This window comes from Mytilus trossulus, chromosome 7, assembly GCF_036588685.1.
Source record: "Mytilus trossulus isolate FHL-02 chromosome 7, PNRI_Mtr1.1.1.hap1, whole genome shotgun sequence".
In the NCBI taxonomy this organism is placed as follows: Eukaryota; Metazoa; Mollusca; class Bivalvia; order Mytilida; family Mytilidae; genus Mytilus; species Mytilus trossulus.
Genome location: NC_086379.1, coordinates 75,242,838 through 75,255,446, shown reverse-complemented (window position 1 = coordinate 75,255,446; position 12,609 = coordinate 75,242,838). Strand labels below are relative to the sequence as shown.

The following is a 12,609-nucleotide window of genomic DNA, read 5'->3' as shown; positions in this document are numbered from 1 at the left end:
CTGTGTTACCTTACAATCTGTTGTTTTAAAAATATTTTGTTTATTATTGTATTTATTTGTGTGTTTTGGATTTTTTATAGTTACATTTAGTGTGCCAAAAAATATGTTGTGAAAACTTCAAAGACGTTACATACCAAACAATGACGTCAAAAAAACTGACTTCATGTATTAAAAATGAAAAAAAAAAAAAAAAAAAAAAAAAGGTATGCGATACGGGTTTTACCATGCGATACGGGGTATGCGATACGGGTTCAGCCATGCGATACGGGGTATGCAATAAAGGGTAGGTGATACAGACTGGAAAAACGAACCTTTATTAGATATACAAAATAGCTGTATTTTGTACTAAATATATGATAAATCTATCTATTTTTTAAAGAAAGTAGATCGACATGTAGATAGTTGAACCGAAAAATACAAAAGAATTGGCATCTACCCTTTACACATGTGCATATATAAGACATGTGGACAGGAAAATTGGGTAAAATAAAATATAATTGATAATCTTAAAGTAAAAATAGATGCATCAATATGAATCTTAAACATATGAAAACTAAAAAGAATGGATATTTCCCCCAATAAAAATATAACCGACGAATAAAATTTTCATTTTTATTTATTTTTTCAATTTTAAACATAAATTCTACTTTTCGTTGTCACAACCAAGTCCTTGTTTTGTACTACTTGGGACATAACCGCATGTGCATTATTACAACTGTTTGACTTGTAATGAGCAATAAAGCGAATGGCACTTTTGAAATATGAACTGCTTATATAATTGAGAAACCTAGTCTTTCAATGTTTAAATAAGAGGGGACGATTTCTGTTACACAACATTTAGGTTTTATATTGTAATTTTGCGATTGTCGATGTTTTTCTGTTTTTCTGTTTTTCAATTTGGTGTGTTTGATGTTTACCCTACAACTTCCGCCTGTAGCTGTTTTTGTTAACCCCTTTGTCATCATGTTTCCTTTTACTAACCGTAATTTAAAGAAATAAGATAAAAAAAAAAAAAAAAAGGATAAGTAGGCAAGACAGCCTTAAAGAGTGAAATACACAGAAGTTCAATTAATGTATACTCTTAATCAGTTGATCTTTATAACTTTTTATGAAAATGGCTTTTATTTTCAGCTCAATTTAGATTGAGACAAGATTTATATCATAATTGAAAATCGACCGCAATCACAAGAAGTGGTTATGAAAATTAATGAAAATTAAACTGTTTTGCAAGGAAAATCTTAATATAAAGCCTGGACTCGTCCGAAAAAAAACTTGCCTTTGAAATATCAGTATCTTGAGATACCAAATGTGTTATCACTCCTTTAAATAAATAAGAATAGCTAAACACTTTTTGTCTTCTTTTTTTTCAGAGTAAAAAGACGTTAAGATGATTATTCCAACGTTATTTTTTATCTGTTCTAAATGTATAAGATTACCCTCGTCTTCAGAAGAAGATTATACAATTACCCTCGGCTTCAGAAGAAGATGAAAAGTGTTTAGCTTAATGCAGTCAAAATGTATTAAAAAAAGATTCTATATCAAACACAGTTACTGATTTATAAGTTATGCTGTTAAAAATCATTTTTCATTTACATGCTGCATATAAACTTTGTTTTATTGTCACTTTATATGTTTTATATTCGATTATCAGCTGGTCAGAGCTTATGTTTAGAATAATTGACAATAAAACGAATCTACAGACTTTTGACAAGCTGTTTCATTCAAAACGTTATTGGGAATACCATAAAATAAAGATCCATTTCTTTTTCTATGTTAACAAAATCTGACCTATACAAACAATATGGAAGATATGTGAGTTCACGTTTTATTACATATTAAATTTTTTATACCTTTTGTCTGATATAATGTATCTTCTTTTTAATGTTAGACAGTTTATATTAATATCTTTTTTACTAGTTTTAACCTCCTGTTGCAGTATTAATGTGTATCAATACAATCTGATTAAAACAAAGGTATATATGTACACGGATTCACCCGAGTTCACCTGTCATAAAAATCCGCGCAAATTTAATCAAAAGCTGCGTGCAAATGTAATGGTAATAAGCGCAAACGTAATGCATCGCGGTAGACATGAATTCCCGTTGCTGTCACATTTGGTATATCGAGAACAATAATCGTGAACATATAAGTAACGATAGTCAAACATTGCAATCGGATCGTGAAAGATCTTTTTCAGATCGTGAATGCAAAAAAAACAATCAGTGACAATATCTGTCGTACTGTAAAAAGGTAGCACAAATATGTCGGACACAATTGTTCAACTTTCTAAACAGTACCTGTTTAAGGTAAGAACAAAATACAGTACTTTGTTAGAAAACAACAAAGTGACACATAACTTTGTGCGAATTATTACAAACACGTTTTGGATCAACAATGGTCGTATTTGAAGATATAAACTAAAATTGTGAATGGAAACGGGGAATGTGTCAAGGAGACAACAACCCGACAAAACTAAAAACTATTTTTTATCGAATACTTGACACTTGGAATCAAACTTGATATTTTTATACAGGCATAGATTACCTTAGCCGTATTTAAAACACAACTTTTTGGAATTTTGGATCTTCAATGCTCTTCAACTTTGTATTTGTTTGGGTTTATAAATACTTTGATATGAGCGTGACCGATGAGTCTTATGTAGACGAAACGCTCGTCTGGCGTACTAAATTATAATTCTGGACTTTCGATAACTATTTACACCACTGGATCGATGCCACTGCTGATAGACGTTTCGTCTCCGAGGGTATCACCAGCCCAGTAGTCAATACTTCGGTGTTGACATGAATATCAATAATGTGGTCAATTTCATAAAGGAGTAGGTTCAGTAAGACCCCTTTTTGGCCCCAAAATATAGCAGTTTTACTTAATTGTAATTGTTTAAATGTAAAATTTTAATTATTTTTTGAAAAATATAATGCCTCTGCTACATAAATATGGACTGTTTTTGGCATTACAATACACATATATCGGGTACTTGCATCATTAATTCATGCTAAATTACTGAAATCTTCACAATTTCAGCATTTTAGTTAAATTTTAGACGGTTTCCGTCTTAAACGGAAGTGGCCGCATTCGTGTTCAATTTTGATATTGAAATGTAAGTTGTGTTTAATTATTAAACATAACATATATAAAGGTCGATGATGAACACGGATGCGCCCACTTTCATTTTTGACAAAAGACATCTGAAAAGTGACATTTTTTTGCATATTTGACAGATTTCTCATATTTAAGCTAGATTCGGATCGTTTTTAATGAGTGAATCAGATAAAATATTTAACCAAAAATAATTGAATTAATTAGAGTAGACATTTAAGTGTTTAAAAAGTGTCCACAATCATTCGTCAGAAAAACTTGAAATTTGAGGCCAAAACCGGCCCTTGCTACTCCTTTCCTGTTTACAAAACTTTGAACTTTTCGAAATACTAAGGATTTTCTTATACCAGGCATAGATTACCTTAGCCGTATTTGGCACAACTTTATGGAATTTTGGATCTTGAATGCTCTTCAACTTTGTAATTGTTAGGGTTTATAAATATTTTGATATGAGCGTCACTGATGAGTCTTATGTAGAAGAAACGAGCATCTGGCGTACTAAATTATAATCCTGGTAACTTGGACAACTAATTATACCTAAGTATAAATTTTTGCTGAAATCTTATCACATAAAGATGAAAATGATAATTTGTTAATTATGAATTGAAAATAAAGCCTCCCACTTTTTTCCTGATAATTCAATACATTAGATTATTCTATTGATCTTGTATGTGTCTTCTCGATAGCATTTCGCGCGTTTCGTCTACTAAAGGCTCATCAGTGACGCTCGAATCCAAAAATGACATTCGTATTTGAACTTTTCTTGTGTTTTGTTTGTTCGCATTTTGGCAATTTCTAACCGTATCATTTATCATACGATTATTTGTTAATAACATATTTAGCAGTCAATTTTTTGTCATTATGAATCCCTCAGAACTGTCAATGGTTGATAGATAAATAGACTAATAAATATAAAAACGAAATCAATCTATTCTCTTGATACAGATGAACTAATACAGATATTGTGATAAGTAACTGTTATTTCATTATTGCGTCACATGTTGATTGTACAGTATACAAAAAAGTAATAAAAATATGTACAAATCAATACCTACCTTCGAGTTGGCTTTTACCAAACAAAAATCAACATTTACATTATTACATCATTTTCTTAAATGTGTTTTTTTAACAATTAAAGAAAGACTTAGAATTAACACAAACCAGGCCTTGCGGTCATAAAACTTTCGAGCACGATTTTTGTACTCAGACTCAAGAATCAACCAATCAAAATACCGGATTTTGTGTTTCGAGCACTTATTTTGTACTCGGAGTACTGAGTAAAGTTTTATGACCGAGAGACATGATCTCCCTAACCTGGACAAGAAACACTTAAATACTCAGAAACAACATCAGACTTTGAACAGGCGGATATGATGGGTTCAACACTACAACCTCTCCTATAGAATCTCGACCTGATGGAGAAGTATTCTAATGCAACAACGCTTGTAACGTTCATTTTGATTGGATAACGTATTTTTTTTACATGGCATCAATTGACAATTTATGCTATGGGACGTACGCGCACGCCATTCAGACGGCATATTACAAACGCGTCGCCAGTAACCTTAATTTGCGGCCATCAAATCCCTAATTGATGCCGTCGGAGCTTTAAATACAATATAGGTATCTCCTAAATGCACAACAATACAGTACAAATAGTTTATTTACGTCTCACCATTGATGTTTCAAACAGAATTGAGAATGGAAAAACATGCCATTAAACACGAATACATAAAATAATATAAAATAGTAATGCCATCCAAAAAATAATTATGAGAAACATTGTACATAGAAAAATTTACAATAAAAATATATCCGATTTTTTTTAAAACTCTATGGTACCCATACATATAATTGACATCTAAATGTCAAGTTAAATATCATGGGGAAATGAAATAAACTAATCATATACTCCAGGATTAAAATTGGTACACCAGACGCCCGGTTACGTCTTCAATAGTTACGCTCGAGTTAAACAAGTTTCAAAAGCCAAGTATTAAATGCCTAAAGATTTTGACAAATACATCTAAGATAATCTGTTCCTGTTGTAAAAATTCCTTGGTTTTTAGAAAATAAATTATACCGTGTAAATAAAATCTCATGGTAACCAATAGCAACCTTAAAGTTCTCACTCTGCTGATTTAATGTCATGCTGTTCTTCATACTAATAGTGGCGCCTTTATTGAACAATCTTTTTACTTAATTTTCATTTGCTTCTTTAATTTTTTTTTCTTCTGACTTTTGAAAAAGACATGTTTACATGCAGTGGATATAAAATTTTCACGAAAGCGTAAAAGATGTCTTACCTTACGGTGGTTTCAATTCTGTCCGTCAATACTTGATTGCACTGGGTTATTTCAACGAAGTCCTCTTCACAAGAAGTAATTTGATGTGAACTAATTATCTAAAGATTTCTACATACATATCTTACCATTCGTGATGAAATGTTTGGCAATTACTCTAATTGTCACATAAACAACAGTAATTCATATCAACAGCAACACGTGACAATTTATTCCTTAATACCATTTTTCAGCATGAAAATCGGCAAAAATTCGAGAAAATCCCTTTTAAGTAATGACAAACTTAGAGACGTAAGCCTGAATCATGAAAGGCAATACCAATTGTTTATTAAGTGTTCTATCCTGTAAATAGTCTAAGCAAATTGACACTAGTGTGATGTATGGAATTGAGATCTTTTATTTACGCCTTTCTTTGTTTTTTTATATGTTTAGTTATTGGCAACTAATGTTATATAACAAATATAAAAAAAAAGAAGATATGGTATGATTACCAATGAGACAACTCTCAACAAGAGACCAAATGATACAGAAATTAACATCTATAGGTCACTCACTGTATGGCCTGTTTGTTTTAGCTTCTATTTTATGTTTATTTGCAAGTAAGATTGTTAAAATTTTACCTACCAGCCACATAGAAAAACCCAGACCAATAAAAATACATCCATAAACTAACTATGTCGAATTGTCGATTTATTCCGATATTTTAAATCCAAGTCTGTACAAACGGTAAGAAATCCATTTAGACATAGCAGGAATACTTGAATATACATGTCATTGGATTAATTCGTTATAAGGTGTTAATTAAACAAATAAGCTAATGGCACATGGACTCCATATCGCTCATTCCATGTGGTATCCTATATAAGTACATAATGTTATGCAATATATAGTTAGATGCTGTTTTTCTCTTTAACATTTTAAATTTACTTATTTCTTCTCATGATATTATACAAAAAAACGCTAACTTGATAAAAATAAATTGATAAAGCTGTAAATATTCACTTTTTTTAATGAATATAATATTGATTTCGAAATCAAATTACATTCACGATGAAAGCAAGTTAATGCAATAATTCTATAGGTTTCTAGTAATTCATCTTTTAATGATAAGTTCAAGATTTATTATTTTCATTAAGGTTCAGTGTGAATATCTAAATATAATTTCTTATACTTCTCATTTTTTTTATTATTCTTAGCGATTAATTTTTGTATTCTATTTTATTCTGATAATTTTGTATCTATTAAATATAAAATATATTTTTGGTTGGTTTTTGAAGAAAAAAAAATTTTAACTAAAGTTTTCTTGAAAATTTTACAACTTCATAGGTTTATCTGTACTAAGAGAAGTCTTTTTTTGTGCAATTGTTCCTAGACTCAGAACATAAAAACTTAATCATGCTGACGTAATACACAGAAAATGACAACATTGGTCTTGTCTAGATAAGACAAAATTACCATTCTTTGAGCAAATGAGAACAAAACTATCATTAACTAATAATTTGAAAGCTTTTAATTATCCTCAACTAAGATGGTTCAGATCATAACCCTTTTGAAGATAGGAAATATATACAAACGAATAATTTTAATTGAGCAACATCTTTGGAATGACATGTTTCGATATAAATTAACTAACCATTACGGTCATGTCGTCAGGCGTCCTCGTATCAAAACTACAAACATTTGAATTTATTTTATTTCTATTGTATTGTCAATTTGTGTATTTCTCTGTCCTGAATGTTCTTCCAGTTAATTGTATTGTAGTCCTGTCATATAATGTTATAATGTATAATTTTAGTGTTATATTTAACATTGCCATAAACGTGGGAGGTATGGCTAGCCACAAAACCAGGTTCAACCCACCATTTTTCTTTAAATGTCCTGTAACAAGTCAGCAAAATGGCAATTGTTATCTTATAGTTCGTTTATCTGTGTGTTGCTTTCTTGCACTGAAGTGTTTCTGTTGTTTTTACGGGGCGCTGAATGGGACTCTTGTGGTTTTGTACAAAATTCAATTCTGTCAAAACAAAATCATTTTTGTCCTACAAAACTAGGTGATACAGACTTGTTTTATGAGAACTTCAATTTTGTGATGACAAAATTCATTTTTGTAGACAAAATTAATTTTTGAAGACAAAATTCATTTTTATCATGAAAAAGTCAATTTTGTCAAAAAGTTCTGCAAATATAAACTTATTTGCATACAAAATTGACTTTTGTTACCTGATATGGAAAATTAAAAGACATTAAAAGTCAATTGTGTGAGACAAGATTTTATTTTGTGAGACAAAATTGACCTTTGTGAGACAAAATTCAATTTTGTCAATTTTGTGACGACAAAATTCAAATTGTCAATTTTGTCTCACACAAGTCAATTTTGTCTAACAAAAGTCAATTTTGTCTCACAAAAGTCAATTTTGTCTCACATAAGTCAATTTTGTCTCACAAATGTCAATTTAAATCTCACAAAAGTCAATTTTGTCTCACAAGAGTCAATTTTGTCTCACAAGAGTCAATTTTGTCTCACAAAAGTCAATTTTGTCTCACAGAAGTCAATTTTGTGTAACAAAAGTCGATTTTGTATGAAAATTAGTTCACAGAATCCAAACTAAACTAATTTGAAAACAAAATTGACTTTTGTCGCCCAATTTTCAAATTAGGTAACAAGAGTCAAGTCTGTGTAACAAAAAGGAATTTTGTCATGACAAAGGTGACTTTTGTCCACTGAAAGATAATTTTGTATAACAAAATTTAAAATTTGTAGTATGCTACAAATTTTGTTAAACTGAAACTCATTTTTGTTGAACAAAAGTCACTTTTGTCCGTACAAAATTGACTTATGACTTTCGAACAGTGGTATACTTTTGTTGCCTCTATTAAACGTCACATAGTGGAACAGGGAGTAGATTACTGCTGCAAAATATGAAGTCTTCATATCAAGTTTCAAAATAAGAAAGTTGAAATCAAAGAAAACCACGACACAATAGAAACACAACATTAAAATGCAAGTCACACAGAAACTAACTATAATATAAAAATGGCTATTTTCTGACTTGGTACAGGACATTTAAAGAAAACATCCCGCTTTTATGGCAATCTAAATATAGAATAAAAATGACAACATAACAAATAAATGGGAGAACAAACAGGATAGAGAAACACACAAATAATAGCTATCAAAACTTATATCAGTTTTAAAATACATTACACGAGGCAGAATGACAAAATTGACTTAAGAACAGTTTTACGCTCTCCACACAAATTGGTTGATGATACGATGCGTCGATGCCTCAACTATCTAGCGATATGTTATCGACCGATACATACATAGCAAAAGTCAGGAATATAGCAGTTGCTATCCATTCGCTTGATGTGTTGGAGCTTGTGACATTGCCATTTGATTATAGACTTTACGTTTTGAATTTTCCTCAGAGATCAGTATTTTTGTGATTTTTTCTTTCTACCTAGTCGAGGCACCCCGTCTCGATTCATTTATGACATCATGAAAATATAGACATTGACTAGGAATTTCAACTCAGTGATGATTTATAAGTCGAGTACTCCTTGTTTTTATCGAGCCATACTCGGAGTTATCGCTTCGAAAATAATTACAAAATTGATAAACAATTCTGTTAAATGCAGTTCAATGTTTTATTAATTTCTAATCCCTCAACAATTATAGTCTATAAATATATAACTATGCAAGACTCAAATGGACGTCCGGTTTTTAATTGACGTCTATTCCTCAAATCGACGTCCAAATCTGACCGCATGATAAAATATAATTCCAAATCGATGGCCAATGTGTTACCCTTCTAATCAATGTCTGTTCCTCAAATCGACGTTCAAATCTGACATCATAATAAAATATAATTCCAAATCGATGGCCAATGTTTTACCCTTCTAATCAATGTCTGTTTTGTTTATCTGAAATCGACGTTCGTTAAATGCTTTGCTGCAATGACGTCTTAACTTTTTAAAGTGACCGATAAATACAGGTTGTGATATTGAATTTTAAAATTTAAGAAAATGTACGGAAATACGCAGATAAAGTTTATGATTGGAAATGGGACACCTGTCCACTAGAGTTCAAATGAAGTGGATTCAATCAATTATAGGCTACCGTACGACCTTCAATTTGGAATTAAGGACACTACTGATACTAGAAGGACTTCTTTTAAAAAAAAAAGTACCTCGGATGGCTGTAATATACTAAATAACAAGAACAACAACTGTTATAGTTTTCTTTTATTTGTCTTTTATGAATATTACTTTGACGGTTTCGTCTAAAAATTATGGTTATATCAATTTGACATGGCTCTGTACTTGTACATCCCGTCATTGCATTATTGTCTACATGCCATTTTGTGCATTTTTCTTACATAATTGTTTGTTTTATAGTGATTAAGTTTATAACACAAGTGTGTCTGCTGTATCCTTAATTTTGACTTCTTTACATATTATGTTTGTTTTGTTCACACATCGTTGTCAATATAATTTAATTTTATATGACTGTCATACACGTGAATGGTTTAGCTTACTATAAAACTTGCCTCTACATATAAAAAAATACTTTTACCAAGTCAGGAATATGACAGTGGTTATCCATTCGTTTGATGTGTTTGATTTTTTTGATTCTGCCGTTTGATAAACGGACTTCCCGTTTTGGATTTTCCTAGGAGTTCGGTATATTTGTTATTTTACTTTTCATACTTGAATAATCTATCAAAACGATTACTGGACAATGGTTTGAAATGCTCTCCAGTTTCGTTCTTGATTTTGCGTTTAAAATCTTTTGGAATCGAGCGTTACTGGTTAGACCTTTATAGACGAACACGTGTCTGGCGAACACACTTTAAATTCTGGTAACTATGATGACTACATTTGTAAATGATGAATTCTTGGATATGTCATATGCCAAGGAAGGAAATGTCAAACATTAATTTATTCCTATAACGTTATTGTTATTTTTCAATGAAACGTCATGAAACTCGTTGACCATAAGAACAAAAATTAAAGGAACAAGACTAAGAGTAGCCGATATAGAACACCTTATTCCCCCATGTAAAACACATTCAATTCTTGAGAAAACATTGCAAATGTGTAACTGTAAGGCAGATAGACACTTGAAAGAGATAATAAATCATATACGAGTCATGTATCAAGGTCAATTAGACTCTTTGTGAACCCTTTATAAGGTTCATTTACGTGTTTGAATAATTTTGGTAATAAGATTATTAAGTTATACCAGTGATCATTAATTTAATAAAGAATGAGGTAAATCAACAACAAAAAATAAACAGACAAATCCTGGTCACACATTCCATATCGATTAATAGTAATTACAATGACACGACGAAATGACAATCCTGGCTAGACTAGGAAAGTGCCTTTCATATATTCTAGCCTTGTACGGCTGCAGGACTCGGATTAGACACAAAATAAAATATGATATCTACACTGATCACAGGCAGTGTCAAGGCATTGAAGACATACAAGGGATAAATTAAGACTTGATGGTCAATCTTGCCACAAATCGTGGCAAGGCCACTACGACACAATTAAATTTGTTTTATAAGAGAAAATCCTAACCCGAATGTTATAAAGTGCTGTGACTACGTCAAAACTTATAGATTATTCTAGTTATTTGTTCATGGTCTACCTTGACCCGAGCCAACATTCACAGATGTATATGCTGCGTAAATACACATACTTATATTGATATGTTTATGAGTAGAACTTCCTTCAGACACGTATCAAAAACAAAAACAAATAAGCCAGACCATTAGATTTCACCATTAGTTATAGATCATGATTTTCTTTCTATTAACAATCCAAACTTTTCTGATTGGGTTCATATAATATATCCTGCAGAACTTGAAATTTAAGAAACAACCGACACAGCTTCCTTCTCTCCATTTTAAGACTGATATCTCGAATTTTACATAAGCAGTCATCTCAGTACCATCATCTTTACGTATTCAAGACTTCTCATTTTAATCATTTTCTTTCCATTAACAATCCAAACTTTTCTGATTTAGTTCCTATAATATATCCTCCAGAACTTGAAATTTAAGAAACAACCGACACAGCTTTCTCTTCCTCATTTTAAGACTGATATCTCAAATTTTAAATAAGCAGTTATCTCAGAACCATCATCTTTAAGTATACAGGACGATTTTAATTTTGAAATCATAAATTTACACTACCTTAGTAGCAATATACCAACTTTGCCTGCTTATGAGATATACCGATTTCATAAAGCTAATTCTGTATTCAAGACCCTGCAGCTTCTTTTTGAATTTCTTCTCATCCGAAGGTACTAGTAAAGTAAGACAATGTTGATAAATATTTCGTGCATGATGCTCTTGAATTATAGATTCTAGCCACTGGAGATTTATCCTTTTAATCACGTGTAATAGTGGTCTTTGTATTCGTCTATGTAAATCATTACCTTTACTTTTAAGGTGGTATGGATTGTAAAAAACAGAGAACCAAAGGTCCAGATTTTCTATCAAGTTAGCAAAATTTGATGCAAGAAATGTGAATTTTCATTTATAAGAAACAATTTATAAGACTATAACTAATAAATATTAATATTTTTGCAAATGTTAACTATTTTTGGTTGTTTTTCTTTATTTTTAAAATTGGCATTTTAAGGAGAGGTAGCTCTAAAACAGTGCATTTTCTGAAGGATTCTACATGGAATTTTCCTATTTTGTATTTTAGCTGGAAAAAACGTACGGTGACCCTTTCTTTTCTTTTGATATTCTCAAAGCAGTTTCTGAAAGCTATCTTTTCCTGAAGTATTTAACCATTCTATCATTTTGTTTAGTTTCTAATCACAAAATGGTGTTTTTTCCTGTATAATCCATACAAAATGTGTCAATTTGTCCGGTCCTGTAGCTTGAGAAAATGCACGGTGACCTATCATTTTTATTATATTTTTCAACATGTATCAATAGATACTACGTTTTGGCAAAGTATGAACAAATTCTATCATTTTTATTTTAGACTCCCATACCACCTTAAGTCCATTTTTTTGGTAATTTACTTTTGACGTTGCTCAGTTTTTATACTATTGTGTTATTGTGATATGGTCTTTTTTCACTGTCTTTCATTTTTTTTCTGTGTCTTTACAGTGTCTGTATATTATTTTTTTCTTTGATCACCTAGTTGTTTGTTTTATAGT

At 30.9% G+C, this 12,609-nt stretch overlaps 1 protein-coding gene across 2 annotated transcripts in view; it reads right to left on the bottom strand.

Moving 5' to 3' along the window:
* Positions 1-5,717, bottom strand: part of LOC134727261 (visual pigment-like receptor peropsin) — a 36,286-nt gene extending 30,569 nt beyond the window's left edge. The window contains exon 1 of one of the 2 annotated variants that reach the window (XM_063591640.1): positions 5,549-5,717. The gene's annotated coding sequence lies outside the window, so the exon portion shown is untranslated. Of the gene's footprint in view, positions 1-5,423 lie in introns of both variants that reach the window. The other variant, XM_063591639.1, reaches the window with a different exon arrangement.
* Between the last annotated feature and the right edge of the window lie 6,892 nt (positions 5,718-12,609).